A 17,377-nucleotide genomic window follows, 5' to 3' on the forward strand; every position below is an offset into this window, starting at 1 on the left:
GCTGCTATAAACAGTGGGGTGCATGTGCCCCTTTGAATCTGTATTTTTGTATCCTTTGCATAAATACCTAAGTAGTGCAATTGCTGGGTTGTAGGCTAGTTCTATTTTTAATTTTTTGAGGAACCTCCATACTATTTTCCAGATTGGCTGCACCAGTTTGCATTCCCACCAGAAGTGCAAAAGCATTCCGCTTTCTCAGCATCCTTGCCAACATCTGTCATTTTCCTGAATTGTTAATTTTAGTCGTTCTGACAGGTGTGAGGTGGTATCTTATTGTGGTTTTTATTTGTATTTCCCTGATGATGAGTGATGTTGAGCATGTTTTCATGTATTTCTTGGCCATCTGGATGTCTTCTTTGGAGAAGTATCTATTCATGTCTTTTGCCCATTCTTCACTGGATTATTTGTTTTTTGGGTGTTGAGTTTGGTAAGTTCTTTATGGATTTTGGATACTAACCCTTTATCTGATATGTCATTTGCAAATATCTTCTCCCATTCCATCAATTGCATTTTATTTTGTTGATTGTTTTCTTCACTTCGCAGAAGGTTTTTTATCTTGATGAGGTCCAAATAGTTCATTTGTGCTTTTGTTTGCCTTGCCTCTGGAGACATGTTGAGTAAGAAGTTGCTGTGGCCAAGATCAAAGAGGTTTTTGCCTGTTTTCTCCTCTAGGATTTTGATAATTTCCTGTCTTACATTTAGGTCTTTCATCCATTCTGAGTTTATTTTTGTGTAGAGTGTAAGAAAGTGGTCCAGGTTCATTCTTTTGCATTTTGCTTTCCAGTCCAAATAAAAGAAATTTAAAAGAAAAGAAACCAATCTTAAACCAGTGAGATATGAGGAAGATAATATACCACGATGAATTAGTATTTATCTCAGGAATGGAAGGGCACTTTAATATTAGCGAACCTATGAATATTATTCAACACGTGAACTCATGAAAGGAGGAAAATATATAATTATCACTTTAAACATAAAGAAATATAATAAAATTCGAACCCACTTATAATAAAATAATAATAATAAAAACTAGGAAGAGCAAAAAAATATCCTGAACCTGATAAATTTTATCTACTACCAGTGAATGAAGAAACATCATTCCTAAAGGAAAATCACAGAAACCATTTCCTATAGAATCAAAAAAAACCAAGAATGCCTACACTTACAGCTTCTATTTATCATTTAACTGAATGTTTGAGACAGTGTAGTAAAACATAAAAAGGAACTTAAATATAAGGATTGAAAAGAAAAAAATGTTATTTTGAAGATAAGATCATCTACATAGAAAACCCAAAATAATCTGACATATTGTCAGAAATAAGAGAGTATATTATAAGATAGTACACCGAGAGTATGAACATAGTAAGGTGGCAAGCCTTTAGATCAATACAAATGTATTAATAAGGAGTCCTTTCTAATAAATGATGACAATTTCAGGTATGGGGAATGGTCCACAGGACATAGTTTCATTTTTCAGGAAGATCAATCTCCCTATGCCAGGTGGAAAATCATCTTTAAAATCCTAGATTTCTGTAATTTCTTTTTTCTTTGCACCTTTCATCTTCAGATCAGTGGTGAGGTTCTGGATACCAATGTTTCTTCTGGTTTTCTAGTCTTTATTCACTAAAGGATTCCATCTTTCTTTCTGTCTCCTGGGACATGTAGAAAAGAGCTCTCTATTCTAACAAGAGTTGACCTTCATGATGTTATTTTCCAAAGGAGGCATGTTCTTCCCATTCCCCTCTCAGACATCCTCTTGTGACTTGGAGATCAGTGCTTCCCAACTTTGTGAATTTGTTTCAAAGAAAGTTCATGGGTTAGTGGCACCTCAGCAGAACATGAGGACAAACACATTGAGCTGGAAGTCAGGTCCATCGCTAAGTGTGTCGATGTTCTTCATCCAATGCTCTAGGGTTCAAAAGACCTGAGTTCTAGATTCATGGAAAATCAATTCATCCCACTGACCCTCTGTTACCTCAACTGTAGAAAAGGTTTGCTTGTCTCATGGAGGTTAGAAACAAATAAATGATATTATAAATGTGACTGAATTTTGTGTACTAAAATTCTGAATTAATTGAGAGTTATATGGTTATATGGGTTATTCCTTTATTTTCTGTCCAGTGCCATCCACTGGTAAGATAGACATAATAATTGCAAAGAATAAAGTAGCCTGGCTTCAACTATCATGTGATGGAATTAAAAAGACTATGTGTCTATAATCCTGAGATACAAATATGTATCATTAAACTAACTTAGAATCATGATCTCAACTTTGCATCTCAGGGAAATTATGTTAAGGTTGCCAAGAAAATTCTTCTTCCTATTTTACAGATGTGGAAAAGAGTAAAACAGTTTGCCTAGATTTTTGGAAATTGGGTGTGTAGGAGATGTATAATCCTGTTTTGGTAGAATTCTTCTTAAATATATTTTCTTCAGAAATAAATTGCCTCACTCCCAGTTTGTTCGTAAAGCACAATTACTCTGAATAACTACTTTGGCTAGTCTAGAGATTATGAAGCTATATTATTCAGTGTACTGAACAAAAAAACCCACTAACCAAATAAACAGATGAAAATGCTTGGTTTGCCCTGTATAATGACGAATTTCTTGGGCGCCTGGGTGGCTCAGTTGGTTAAGAGTCTAACTCTTGATTTTGGCTTAGGTCATGATCTCATGGTTCATGGGTTTGACCCCTGCATTGAGCTCTGTGCTGACAGTGCAGAGCTTGCTTGGGATTCTCTCTCTCTCCCTCTCTCTCGTACCCCCTCTCTCTATCCCTCCCCAGCTCACACTCTCTCAAAATAAATAAACTTAAAAAAATGATGAATTTCCACCAGTTTCCATGGAGGGCTTGAAAATACTTTATCACTAACATAGCTATAACTGTCACTCATTTGACTCTTTTCTTCTGGTGAAGGCAGAAAATTTAAATTGTTGAACGAAACTCCAGACTTCTAATGTAGACTTTGTTGAACAAGTGCTGTTCTCTGGGGAATATATGTAGATGTTTCATGTCATTCAGAGTAGTTCTTATTCAAATGTGAGACACTATGTTACCTCCATTATTAGCTTATATTCTTATACTTTGCTTCAGCATATAAATTAGATACCACTTAAATATCTTAAATTGAAGAAAGACAATCTTACAAGAATGTTAACATGAATAATTGGCTCAAGTTTGTTAAAATTCTTCTTTTGTGTTTCTTAACTGAATATTTTTGTGCTCGTTGTGGTAGTTAAACTGACTGAACTCATGAGCAATGTTTTTTTAAAAATGCTGGGAGTTTGGAAAGAATTTTTTATGCAAGATAGATTAAAAGAAAATATTTGTAAAATAAAATTATACTTTTTCTTTTATGAGTTCACAAATATGTAATTTTATTTTTATAATATTTTGTAATTATAAAATTATATTTAAAAATTTAATTGTATAATTGTAATTAAGTTTTAAATTCTAAAGCTATATCTTTACTGTTTAATTATTACGTTATAAAATTATAATTTAAATGTGGAGTGAGTGGCAAAACCATATGGAGTAATTATCTAATTTACTTTAAATGTAATTTCATTGTTCATCTCAGTAAGGTATATCCCAGGGACAAAAAGAACTATAAAAATGCCATACACTGGTTTCTTTAATTACAATGTTTAGGATAGTTTTGTTTTTGTTACTTTGAGGCCATTTCATGTGAATTATAGGATAACCCACATGAATAATTATGAGAATAAGTAGTTTCAGTGTGGGTAAGAGGCTACACAGTTGTAATATCAGAATTTAAGTAAAACTTGTAATCTTGAATTTGAGTTGGAACTGTCTATCAGTATGAACTTAGGATGCATTTTATCTTTAAACCAAACAAAAGTTTTTAAAGAACCTATTTATTTCTATCTAATGAAAAGGCCTAAAAACAATGGCCAACACAGTAAGAATGATCACCCCCCACTGCATGAGTTGTGGTATCTAAATACCATCATTCATTAAAGAAATTAAGAGTCCTTTGGAAAAATGGTTGGACCCAGGTTTGGAGAAAAAATTTAAAAATATAAAAGATGAGCCTTGAATGTCTTGTCAAACCGGAAAGTGAGAAAACCATCAAAGGACTCAGAAGACATCATTAAGAGACTTCCATTGGCAGAAGATGGGACACCTTCAATGTCACTAAGACTAATACCATCAATTTATTATTTTTAAAAAATGTTTGTTTATTTTTAAGAGAGAGAAAGAGAGAGAGAGAGTGGTGAGGGGGCAGGGGTGGCAAAAAGAGGCAGACACAGAATCCAAAGCAGGCTTCAGGCTCTGAGCTGTCAGCACAGAGCCCAATGTGGGGCTCAAACTCACAAACTGAAATCATGACCTGAGCTAAGTCTGACATTTAACCAACTAAGCCACCCAGGCACCCCACCATCAGTTCATTATTATACTAAAAATTATTGGTTGCATTTGGACGATAGTAGGGAGTAAGTCATTATTCTGAAAAAAAAATAGTAAATAAAGAGAAAAAATTGAATATTTGTCTTGCTTTTTCTTTATGGATTGATACAGGGAGAAAGGTTTTCCATATAGAGGTCTTCAGTTAACAAGTAGAAAAGGAACAATAGATTCAGAGCATTACTATTCTGGAAACCTTAATGAAATGATGAACGTTATCAAGAATTTTCAATAGCTGCTAATATACAAAGCAAGAGACAACCAGGTATTTTCTGCCTCCTGATGGATGTACCCAATACAGCATCTGAAGTATTCTTGCCAAAATTCAACCCCGAATTTGATCACTTATCCGGATCTAACTACTAATTTATGAGAAACACAGGATATAGGATTGTGTTAAGCAATGTGGGTGAAATCACTAAAATCTATACTCTGGAAAAGTAGGAAAAACAACTCAGGTTTTTTTTTTAACAAGTTAATTGCAAATAAAAAAGAGGATAAGTTATAGATTAAAAGTGCTGTATGAAAAAAGCCGCTATGAAATGTGTGCCTTCTTTGGATCTTGATTTACAAACAAACTGTAACCTGTTTGTCTGTGTGTTGTTTTACTGGAGAAATCTTAGCAGATGATATCTCCTTACTCACATTTGTATATGAGTGGCATTTTCTTTGTGTCTCTTGCTGGTATGAATGACTCATTCTATGTCATCTGATAGACGGTCATTTTCACCATGAAGGTGAACTTTTTTGGGTTCAGATTCCTGCATGTGTCTCAAGCGTTCCCCTGGGGAATATAATCATAGTCTTGTGCTAGCTCAGCTACTGGGGCTGTCTACTTCAGCCATGTGGGCTGCAGCTTATAGTGATTAAATTCACTGTCTGTGACATCACAGACGTAGAAACCCTCCTAGGGATTCACCATTAGGGGCCAGTTTTCTTCTTGAACCCTCAATACATTAAGGCAGAGGACACACTAAAATGGAATAACTGAAGGGGTTTAAAAAGGAGACAAAGGGGAAAGATGTGGGCAGGGCTTAGGAAAAACAACAAGGGATAGTGTGGAATGTGGAAGCAAGAAATAATGAGGAAGTTTCCATAATCCACATTGGCCTTGCTGACAGCCTCCAGTAGAAGGCAAAGGATAAATCTATCTGTAATCATTATAAGATCCCTGGGAAGGAAAAATTACTCTTAGTCATTAAGAATGTTGTATTAGATACTTTTCTTGGGCCCTCCCAGTTGCCTCTCTGGCCCTCTATTGTCTCATTCAAAGATGTCCAAACAAGATGTAAAGAGGCTACTTTGAAAATGATTGCACATTTTGCAAATTAGAGCCTCATTGTTATATTGAAAGACTTGCTTTGAAAAAGTTTAATTGGGTTTTAAGTCCATTCACATGATCACAATAATTTTCAACATTACAGTTGTCTATGACTGAAAAGAACAATTCTTTATGTCCAATTGTAAATGTTAATATTGAATTGTAGTAAAAAATTGTGTTATTTTCTGGTCACTGTCTTAGAAAATAATGTTTCTTATCTATAGAGTGTGTCTAGAGGTGAAGAGAATAGAAAAAGACTGTGTACAGCCACTTTAAACCTCAAACATGTATTTGCAGAACCAGGTTCAAAGTTATCAAAGTTTTAGAAATATTTATTTGGAAGTTTTACACACATTTAATATTAAGTATCTTCCCTAATACTTAGTCTTTCTTCTCTTAATTGTATAATATAAAGATCTACTCTCTGCAAATTTCAAGTATTCAGTATTAACTATAATCAACATACTGTACATGAGATTCCCTAGAACTCATTCACCTTATAAAAGAAAATGTGTATCATCTGACCATTATCTTTTCATTCCCCCCACCCCCCAACAATCACCATTCTTCTCTGTGGTAACTATGTGAGCTGATGATGTGTTAAGTAACTTGATGAAATAATCATTTCATAATATGTATGTATATTAAATCATCACATTGTACACCTTAAAGCATCACATTGTACAACAGAAATATAGGCAATTTTTGTCAATCATACTTCAATAAAGCCCCCAAATACTGTTTTATATGCAAAAAATTAGAATGAATTTGCACCAAAGCCTATATTTTCCCAAATCACCACCAATTTATACCAGCATCCTGTCAAACTTTGTCATTTACTGTATCTGAAAAAAAACCTTTGCAAAGTACTGCAATAGATCACATTAAGAGCCAGTGACTGACTTAAGAGAGAAATTTCTCCCAGGCTTTAGTTGAGATTTCTTTCACTTCAGGTTTCTCACTGTCAGAGAAAGGAGTTGCAAATAAGGAAGCAGAGAAGGGCTAGAATGAACACTGTGGTGTTGGATTGGAAATGGAGGTATCAGGATATTCTGATGGTTTTTAATACAGTTAGCTATAAAGGTAAATGTTAAAGCAGATCTATCTATCTATCTATCTATCTATCTATCTATCTAGTGATGTATATGTTTATGTGTGCTTATGCATACAAATATATCCTACCTCTGCCTGCTAAGCACCGACACACAGTACCTGTGAGCACACTTGACACTCAGATTTTGGTTCTAGCTACCACTCTCTAATAGAAAGAACCAGGACTCTTTGGACAAATGGCTGATTTCAGGGCTGAAGTAGGGAAAGTACAAGATTAGCCTGGAACATATTGTGCCAAAAGTTAAGAAAGTGATAAAAAATGATGGGCATATGTTAAAAAACATAGGAGCCAACTGAAGCCCCCAATGGCCATCATAAAATAATGATAATAATGAATTATAACCTATTCAATAAAATATGAATTCACGAGTTCGAAGTAATATAAGTAATTTTAAAAAATCAGTGGAAGAGAAGAGAAGGCTCTTCCTTAAAACAGAGTTCCAAGGATTAAATAGAGAGAATGACAAAAGCAGAAAATGTCATTTGGCAAACACCACAGTAATTGCTTCCGGTAAGAATCCCCAAAGGATGCTGGAATTAGTGGCTGAAAGTGTGGTGGAAAACAAAATACTGGAACTATGAACTCTTAATTTATTTCCCCATAAGATACATATTAACTACAAAGGGAAAAACAGTCATTTTATGGTGGAAAATTAGACAGCACCTGTTGTGGGTTGAATTGTGTTCCCCCTCTCCAAATTCATATGTTGAAATCTTTATCCCCACTGCCTCAGAATTTGATCTTAACTGGAAACAGGGTCATTGCAAATGGAGTTAGAATGAGGTCACACTGGAGTAGGATGGGCACCTAATTCAACATGACTGGTGTCTTTATAAAACAGAGAAGTGTGGACACAGATATACAGAGATGCCATGTGAAGATGTAGGCAGGATCAGGATGAGGCCTCTAAATGCCAAAGAATGACAAAAATTGCCAGCAAACCATCAGAAGCTAGGAAGAGGCACAGAACAGGTTCTTTCTCACTGCCCTCGGTAGGAACCACCACTGCCAACAACTTGCTCTCAGACTGCTAGCTTTCAGAGCTCTGAGACAATCAGTTTCTGTTATTGAAACCACTCAGTGTGCTGTACTTTGTCATAGCAGCTCTAGCAAATGAGTACACGGCCTTAACCGTGTGATCATATTTAACATCACCAGCAGTGCAACAAATAGACATTATGTTTTCCCCACAGAATGTGCCAAAAAGACACAACATCATTTCTGTGGGATTTTGCCAATAATGCATAACCTGAATTTCACAACGATGAAATGATAGATAAATCCACATTGAGGGACATTCTATAAGATAACGGGACAGTATCCTTCATAAGTGTATTGGTCATGAAAAACGAAGACTAAGGAATTGTTCTAGATGAAAGAAGAGAGAGGGGTGACATATAAATAGAATGCTGGTTCTAGGTTGGATACAAGACCAGAAATAAGTCATTTAGTGGAGCTATTGGAAAACTTTGAAGGAAGTCTCTAGATCAGCTGATATTATTATATCAATATTAATTTCCTCATCTTGATAATTATACTATAGTTATATAAGATGTTAATATTTAGAGAATCTTGAAGGAGGGTGTACAGATATTCTTGTACTATTTTACACCTTTGTGACTAATAGTTTTCAAAGTAAAAGTAAGAACACTAAAACAAAATGAAACAAACCCCAAAACAAAAAGTTATGCTTTAGATGCAAACCAACAGAGAAAAAGATTTTCCCTTTATCAATCTGCAAATTAAACCCTTACAATCCTGTGAGTGGGTTAGAAGCAATTCTGCAAAATTATGTGTTACCCCCCATGGCCTTATGCAATACTATATCCAAGCCATCAGAGCCCAATAATTTGGAAATAAGATTCAAATATTAATTTCCTCTTTTATGTCATTTACAATTCTTTTTCCAAGACTACTTCTGTGATTTTTAAGTTGTTTTAAACTCATTCAAAGATAAGAATCAACTCTTCTGATTGTCCAAAATTGCATTTAAACATGGTAAAATTGAAGGTATGTCTCATTATCTTGGGAAGGACTTCACAACTTTCATAGCCACAGAGAAGTTTATTGGCCTTTCAGATAATTAGGCAACCCTGGTGGTAGACAGAAAATGTTTTTTTTTTTTTTTAATTTTTTTTTTTTTTACGTTTATTTATTTTTGAGACAGAGAGAGACAGAGCATGAACGGGGGAGGGGCAGAGAGAGAGGGAGACACAGAATCGGAAGCAGACTCCAGGCTCCGAGCCATCAGCCCAGAGCCCGACGCGGGGCTGGAACTCACGGACTGTGAGATCGTGACCTGAGCTGAAGTCGGACGCTCAACCGACTGAGTCACCCAGGCGCCCCCAGAAAATGTTTTGATGTAGCCACATGATTTCTTTTTTTTCCTTCCTCATTTTTTTTCCTCCCAAGATTTTATTTAAATTCAAGTTAGTTAACATACAGCGTAGCATTGGATTCAGGAGTAGAATTTAGTGATTCATCACTTACATACAACACATCACAAGTGCCCTCCTTAATGCCCATCACCCACTAACTCATCCCCCTCTAGCAACCCTCAGTTTGTTCTCTGTATTTAAGAGTCTCTTATGGTTTGCCTCCCTCTCTGTTTTTCTCTTTCTTTTCCTTTTCTTCCCTTACGTTCATCTGTGTTTCTTCAATTCCACATATGAGTGAAATCATGTGGTATCTGTCTTTCTCTGAGTGACTTATTCGCTTATCACAATACACTCTAGTTCCATCTGTGTCATTGCAAATGGCAAAATTTCATTCTTTAATGGCTGAGAAATATGCCATTGTGTGGTGTATATATACCACATCTTCTTTATCCATTCATCAGTTGATGGACACTTGGCTATTGTTGATAGTGCTGCTATAAACATTGGGGTGCATGTACCTCTTCAAGTCTGTACTTTGTATCCTTTGGATAAATGCCTAGTAGTGCAATTGCTGGGTCGCAGGGTAGTTCTATTTTTAAAAATTGTTTGTTTATTTATTTTGAGAGAGAGAGAGAGAGAGAGAGAGAGAGAGAAAATGAACACGAGTGGGGGAGGGGCAGGAGGGAGAGAGAGAGAATCCCAAGTAAGCTCCATGCTGTCAGTGCCGAGCCCGCTGATGCAGGGCTTGATCTCATGAACCATGAGAGCATGACCTGATGCAAGATCAGGAGTTGGACACTTAATCAACTGAGCCACCCAGGCACCCCAGGGTAGTTCTATTTTTAACTTTTTGAGGATCCTTCATACCGTTAAAGCCACCACATGATTTCTTAACATAGCATGGTATCTTCAGCAGAATTCCTGATGAAGAGAGTTTGAGTCTCTTTTCAGGGAGCAGCGATCCTTTTGGATAGAAAGGTTGATGGTACGTACAGCGTGCACACAAAATAAAGAAAGAATTTTCAGCCTTTTCAAAATGGGAACTTTTAGTCTTCTATATAGGCTGGACTTCTCAGACCTTATTTTTGTTTTGTTTTTGTTTGTTTGTTTTTGTGGGGCCCAAGGGGATGTGTGGTAAGGTTTCAGAAATGTCTGGAACCATAAATGAAGCACATCTAACATACAGATAAATAATATTTCTCAGTATGTTTGGGTATTTGGTGTTGTCACAATGGCGGCTGGTAGACGGTCCCTACCATGTCACACAATTAACTTACAGTTAAGTTTCTGAGATGATGTCTGCAACTGAGAGCAAGAGAGAGGCTGTATCCCGAGACACTCAGGTGGATAGATTAGAGGAACCATGACTTGGGTTGAGTTCCCTAGAAGGGAAAATAATTACCATATCTGTGTGTTCATTCAGGTTGGGATGTCATTTATTTGCCGTAGGACTGTGATACACATCTTTCTATTGGTGATATGAGTGGTTATGTTCTTGTGGTGGCCACATCCTAACATGACCCCCAGTGAGTCACACCTTTGTATAATATCCTCCACTGGAGTGTGGTTGGGTCCTGTGACTTGCTTCTAACCAATAGAATAGGGCAAAAGTGATGGGATGTCACTCCCTAGATTAGGTTACACTATATAAGACTTCCTCTTAGCAGATTAATAGACTTTCCTTACTGGCGTTGAACAAGTCAGCTGCCATGTGCTCCGGGCCTGTGGAAAGGATTGAGAGTGGCTTTTGGTGAATAGCCAGCAGTAACACAGGGACCTCACTCCTCTAGGTGCAAAGAGATGAATTCTTCCAATCACCCGAGGAAGGCTGGCAGTGGATCCTTCCAGTAGAGCCCTGGATGAGAATATAGCCCCAGCTAACACCTTAATTTTGAGTAGTAAGATCCTGAAGTGGAGAGCCCAGCTAAGTATACCCAGATTCCAGACCCAAGGAAACCCAAGAGATACTACATGAGGGTTGCAAGCCATTAAATTTGTGGTAATTTATTATGCATCAGTTGAAAACACACTCTCTCCCTGCCCAAATCCTTGTATTAATTACCATGAAATACTTGACCTTACTTGAATAGATGGCCACTTATTTGTCATTCACAAGAGGCATGGAGCGGTTCCTGGTTGTTTTTTGTTTTGTCTTGTTTTTGCTAACAGATAGAAATGGTAGATATTATTGTAAATTTAAATGTAATCAATTATACACAAAAAATGGTAGCTTCTCCAGCACTAAAGATCAGGCATTTAAGGAATGTTCACTGACATGAGAAAATGCCTGTGGCAAAAAAATCATACTGTTCACCATACACTCCATATGTTTTCCACTTCTCACCCCCCTCCCAGGGGCCATGTGACTATTCCATGCCATTTACAGTAAGCAGAAATAAGTTTACTTCCAGATTGAGGTAGTGAAAAGCCTTTGTATGAGGTTAATTCTTTCTTCTCCTGTGATGACTACTGCTGTGGCCTCATGTTCCAGATGGCCCAGCTAATGATGCAACGGCCCTCAGCCTCTATCCTGGAGACACTTTCGGAGAGAAGTGTCTGCTGTCCTGTATGGTGCATCTAGCTTGATAAAAAAAATTAAAGATTTGTTATCATAAATCACTGGGATTTGGCGGTTGCTTCTATAGCATAATCTAACTTATCCTTAGTAAGTCAAATGCTGTTATAGTAAGTTTAACATACATGATAAAACATTGTTTCATACAGAGAAAAACTAAAACAAATAGAAAGAGGATGGATATTTACTAAGAGGTCAATAGCGGCTATTTCTAGTTGGTGAGCTGAATGGTGAGACTGCAAGCAATGGCTAATTTCTTTGTCATATGACAAGTTTTCCAAAATATTTGTGGTAAACACACTTGCATGGTGCATGTATAAACACACACATGTATTATTATCTAAAAAATAAAGGTTATTTTTTTTTCAACTAGAATCCCCAATGAGATACCATAATGTTTGTTTACTTAAAGTTTTCTTTTTATATCTAAGTCTTCCTAAGTACTAAATTTTACCAATCACCAGGGTAACATGCTATCCCACACCAAGATACAAAGGAACCGTTTGATATTAGTGTTACCATGAAACTGTTCGTGTATATTTTCAAGGCTTTCACAAATAAAAATAAAGACCTAGGTTTCACTGGGAAGGAATAATAAAGGAAAAGTGGGGGTATGATAAAATTATCTTACCTCCTGGAGCAAAACTGTAAGCCATTGCTTTCTTTTTCTTGTTCAAGACTCCAAAACACCAAAGGCTAATGAAATCTAAAAAAAATAATGTAGCAACTACTTAGGGGTATAATTTCTGACAATTTTTAAAATTCTGAAGTCTTCAGATTTCACCAGGGGTGGATAATGTCTGAAAGGCACCTCTTTAAATATTTGAAATAGCTAACTTTGGTTCATTCTAGATAGAGTTAATATTCCCATCCAAATTCTCTGCAATTAAAAGAACTTGATCACAGATGGAGGGAACCAAAGACAAGGAGCAATGGATTCTGACCTTTAGCAGCATCTCACTTGTCAATCTGTCACTTTTAACTAGCAGATATTTTTTTTTTGCCATTTCATGAGAGTAATCCCTGTTTTTAGCTTAAAATCAGAGAAATGCTAGGTAATACAGTATAAAACTTTTATAAAAAATAGACTATTTGATAGAACATTGTACCTAGCCAAACTATTTCTCACCCAAGGAAATGGAGCAGACAAGTCTGGGTCTTTTCTGAGGACTTCTCAACTGAATAAACCAAATGGGTTTTATCTTGAGACTGTGCTTTGGGACCTGTCTCCCTTTTGAAGGCAACCACACACACACATTCAGTCACTCACTCACTTATACATTTTATGGGTAAGAATACCTAGAATTTAAGGAGCGCCTGGGTTGCTCAGTAGGTTGGGCATCTGACTTTGGCTCAGGTCATGATCTCACAGTTTGTGAGTTCAAGCCCTGCGTTAGGCTCTGTGCTGACAGCTCAGAGCCTGGAACCTGCTTGGGATTCTCTGTCTCCCTCTCTCTTGCTGCCCCCCCCCACCCCCCACCGACTCATGCTCTGTTTCTCTCTCTTCAAAAGTAAATAAACATTAAGAAAAAAAAAACATACCTAGAATTTGAGAGCAGCAGAAATGTGTCTTTGACCTTCATTACTCTATAAGAAGTTTACCAGAAACTGGATTTATAGTCAATTGTGCTGGATTGAACCACGTGTATAAAGAATGATTCAGATTATTTAGAGATTCTTGCTGGTGTTTTCATTCTATGCTTCAAACATAGTTAACATTCCAATTCTAGAAAGATGACTTCTACTTCTGGCTCAACTACATTCTGATTTATGAAACGATCCATAAAGTATCACATATCACAGTACATTCTTTGATTCCACTGGCATGGTTAGCAAAGGATCAAATGCCAAGCTGGCATTACCTCATAAGGAAAAAGATGTTTGCACACTATTTCTCATGGAATGAAGGAATCAAGCACTCTTGTTTTCTTCCATTGCTATGGCCCTTCAAGCAACACCAATGAAAATGGAAAATTCTGGCTTTCTAAGTTAGCTGATGACTATTACAGCACTTGGGGTTTTTCGGGGGAGTGATTCTAAGTGTGTTTTCGCTGCTATCTGGTTGAGTGCTAGCTCTAATATAAACTCACTTGTATAAAAGACACAGTTTTCCCAGCCTTCTTTTCTCTCCAACCTGGAGTTCTGACTTTATTATCTATGCTTTCGTATGACTGATGAAAGAACCAAGTCATTTTCCTAATTGTTCAGTTTTTACTAGCAAATATCCAGTCTTGAACAGAGGAACTACGTGCAGAAATGAATGAAAGCAGGGGTGTTCAGCAGAACTCAAATGAATTGCTTACTTATATCCTATATATATTTCTTAGTTAATGAGACCTACTGGCTGCTGGAAAGACAATTGATGAGAATTCGGACACAATAGATTGCTCTCCTCTGTTCAATATTTTAGTAGCTGAAGTGGAGTGGCGAATGTGTTACAGGCAATTTTTTTTCACTAATTGACCACTGATTTTATATTGTGCTTAAATAGAAACAATATAAAGACACAATTCTACTACGTTCAAGTTAAAATAAATTTTATAAAACTTGATGCTAGCACAGGTGAACAAACGGGGCATTTAAAGAGGTGGATAAACAGGGCATATCTACAGAGCCAGATCAAATATTTTAAGCGGTTTTGGTTTTTCTGTGAGAAAGTGAATTTCTGTACTTTACCCCAGAGACCCCATTCCTTCCCTTTTTATCTGCATGGATTATATTTACATTGTTCACCTGCAAATAGATCTGTGGGCTCTGGAGGTTCTGTCAATATCAATGTTCTATAGCATTGGAGGAGGGGGTGGGAGAGAATGAGAGAGAAAGAGCGAGTGAGAGAGAGAGAGAGAGAGAGGGAGCTAGTCCAAGTGCAATGACTACTTCCACTACTGAGGGGTCTGCGGAAGGTCGGGTTTACTGTGTTCCTGGTATACTAATATCTAATGTGTGGAATCACTAGTGTTAGGCCATAGAGGACAAATTTGTTCTCTGATTGGCTTATCCTGCCCCACAACTAAGCAGCAAAATAGTGCCTTATAAATGAGATACTTTATTCAGTGGATGCCCTCCACCGAAGGTTTATGAGCTCTGAGGTTTATGTATCCCTTTCACTAAAATCCCTGTTGCGCATTGTGAAAGAAGGCAGGATTGTTTCAGTAGCCGCCTAAGTCAGAGATTCTTCAAATTCACCTGCACCTTAGACCCACATGGGACCCGTGTATATTAACCTAGAACCTCAGGGCACATGTTGAATGTAAGTATTTTGTCCATCTGTTCCAGCTATGTCTAATGAGAGGCAAGATTGAGAATCCTTGCACTTGAAAATGCTCATGGAAGGCAAATTGGGGAAAGAGCACTAGCAACGCAGGGTAACATGGCCTGACTCCAGTGCTCGGCTGTGCCTGGGCAGAGGAGACCTCCAGACACTGGGAGCAACAGGGGCACCTGGCTTTCCAGGTTCCACAGAAGAAACAGGCAGTACTGGGGTCAGTAGGCTCCAGCATGGCTTTAGGGATGTTGGACGACAGTGCCCTTGATAGGACCAGCTGGGTTCTGGACTTCAGTGAGTAGCAGGAGCGGTGACCACGCTGAGATGGCTCACACAGCATCCAGCCATAGAATTCTCTGTTACAGATGTGGCTGGGGAGATCCCACAGGGGAGGAACAAAGGGGAAAATGTCACATCTGTAACACATGTGAGATGTGCCCTGGAGATACCAAAAAATGACTTCAGGAAGAGCTACAGGGCTTGAAATAATGAGCAGGAACAAGAAACATAAATGCTGTTAGTTACAGCTAATATGATCATATTTTCCCCTGGGCTGAAGGGGCCTATTTATTGATACAGGGTAATATACTCAAATATAAGTTTTAAAGTAGTAAACAAACTTTGCTCAGTGACTCATTAGGCAGATAACAAAAGTTATTCAACACACCATGGTTTGGCACAGACAATACACCTGTGCTAATCCTGTTTGCCTGCTTGAAAAAAAAAAAGGTGTTAATGTAGGTGTAAGAAGCTGCCTGCCTTAGTGGTTAAAGAGCATGGTCTGGAATTAATCTGAGTTCTGGCTCTTACAATTAGCGATGTAACAGTATTTCAACGTTTTCATCATTGAATTGTGGAAATTAAATGAGATAACACAGTTTGGTGTTCAGTTAGTACCCGGTACATAGTAAATTTTCAATAAATAATTAGTTTTTTTCATATGCTTTAATATAATTCAGTGAACAAGACGGATTTAGAATCTTAATATTTGGATTTGGCTTGTTCTGCTTGGGTGTTGTCCTATTTTCCAAACATAGAGTATGAAATACACATGGTAAGTTGCAAGCTATTTTTTAGTGGTTATGATAATAAAGTGTGCATCTTTAACTTATCATGATATATTTTTGGCTAATATTACAGTGCTTTATAAACAATGTCAGAACTTGATACCAGTATGATTTCATTTTCTCCTCTCCCTGCCCTTTGTGATACTTTCAAAAGTAATAAACTTCACAACATATTGTTATTATATATATATTTTTAAATCAGAACATAGCCTTTTAAAAATATGAATATAAATTCTGACTATATATAGAAAATATGTGTTAAAATATTATATATTTGTATTCTGAGTATATACATTGACTATGTATTAAAATTATTGCTATAGACATATTTTGCTTTGGTCTTACTGATTTTCTAAGATATTTTGATTGATATCTTTCATAAATCTTGGAAAATTCTTGACTATTCTCTGTTTTGATACTGTCCCAAAGATCCTGATATATATATATGTATATATGTATGTATATACATATATACATATATATATTTATATATATACATATATATGTATATATATAAATGTTTATTTTTGAGAGAGAGAAAGAGACAGAGAATGCAAGTGGGGGAGGGGCAAAGAGAGAGGAGACACAGAATCTGAAGCAGGTTCCAGGCTCTGAGCTGTCAGCACAGAGCCCGAGGAGGGACTCAAACCCACGAACTGTGAGATTATGATCTGAGCCGAAGTTGGATGCTTAACCAACTAAGCCACCCAGTCGCCACTTGATACTTCTATTTTTTATTCCCTTTGGGGAGAGGGGGCAATTAGTTTGTGTAATTTCTGTTGATCTCTTTCCAAAGTCACTGAGGCTTTTTTTTCTGCTGTGTCCAATCTGATATGCCTTCAAATGAGTTTACTGATCAATGTGAAAATTATAACTTCATATCTAGCATTTTCATTTGTTTGTTTTTCAGAGTTTTCTTTCTCTGCTGGCATTCTTGGTCTGTTCTTTAATATGACATGCAGTGTAGAGAACATTTCTATCTCCCTAAAACCCTCCTTATGGCCCATTGTAGGTGATCCTGTCTGTCCATTAGCACTGGGCCTGAGGCATCTACTGATTTGCTTTCTTTCACTATAGCTTGTCTCTTCTATTTATCTTTCCACTTATTTAAGTCAATCACTTTTTAAAATACTTTGTAGTTCTTAGGGTATTCATCTTACATATCTTCTTAAAAATATGTTCCTAAAAAGTTTTGATGCTGTCGTACCAAGAGATACACGAAAAGGTG

Source organism: Puma concolor, chromosome C1, assembly GCF_028749965.1.
Source record: "Puma concolor isolate L17-30 chromosome C1, mPumCon1.1.hap2, whole genome shotgun sequence".
Taxonomy (NCBI): Eukaryota; Metazoa; Chordata; class Mammalia; order Carnivora; family Felidae; genus Puma; species Puma concolor.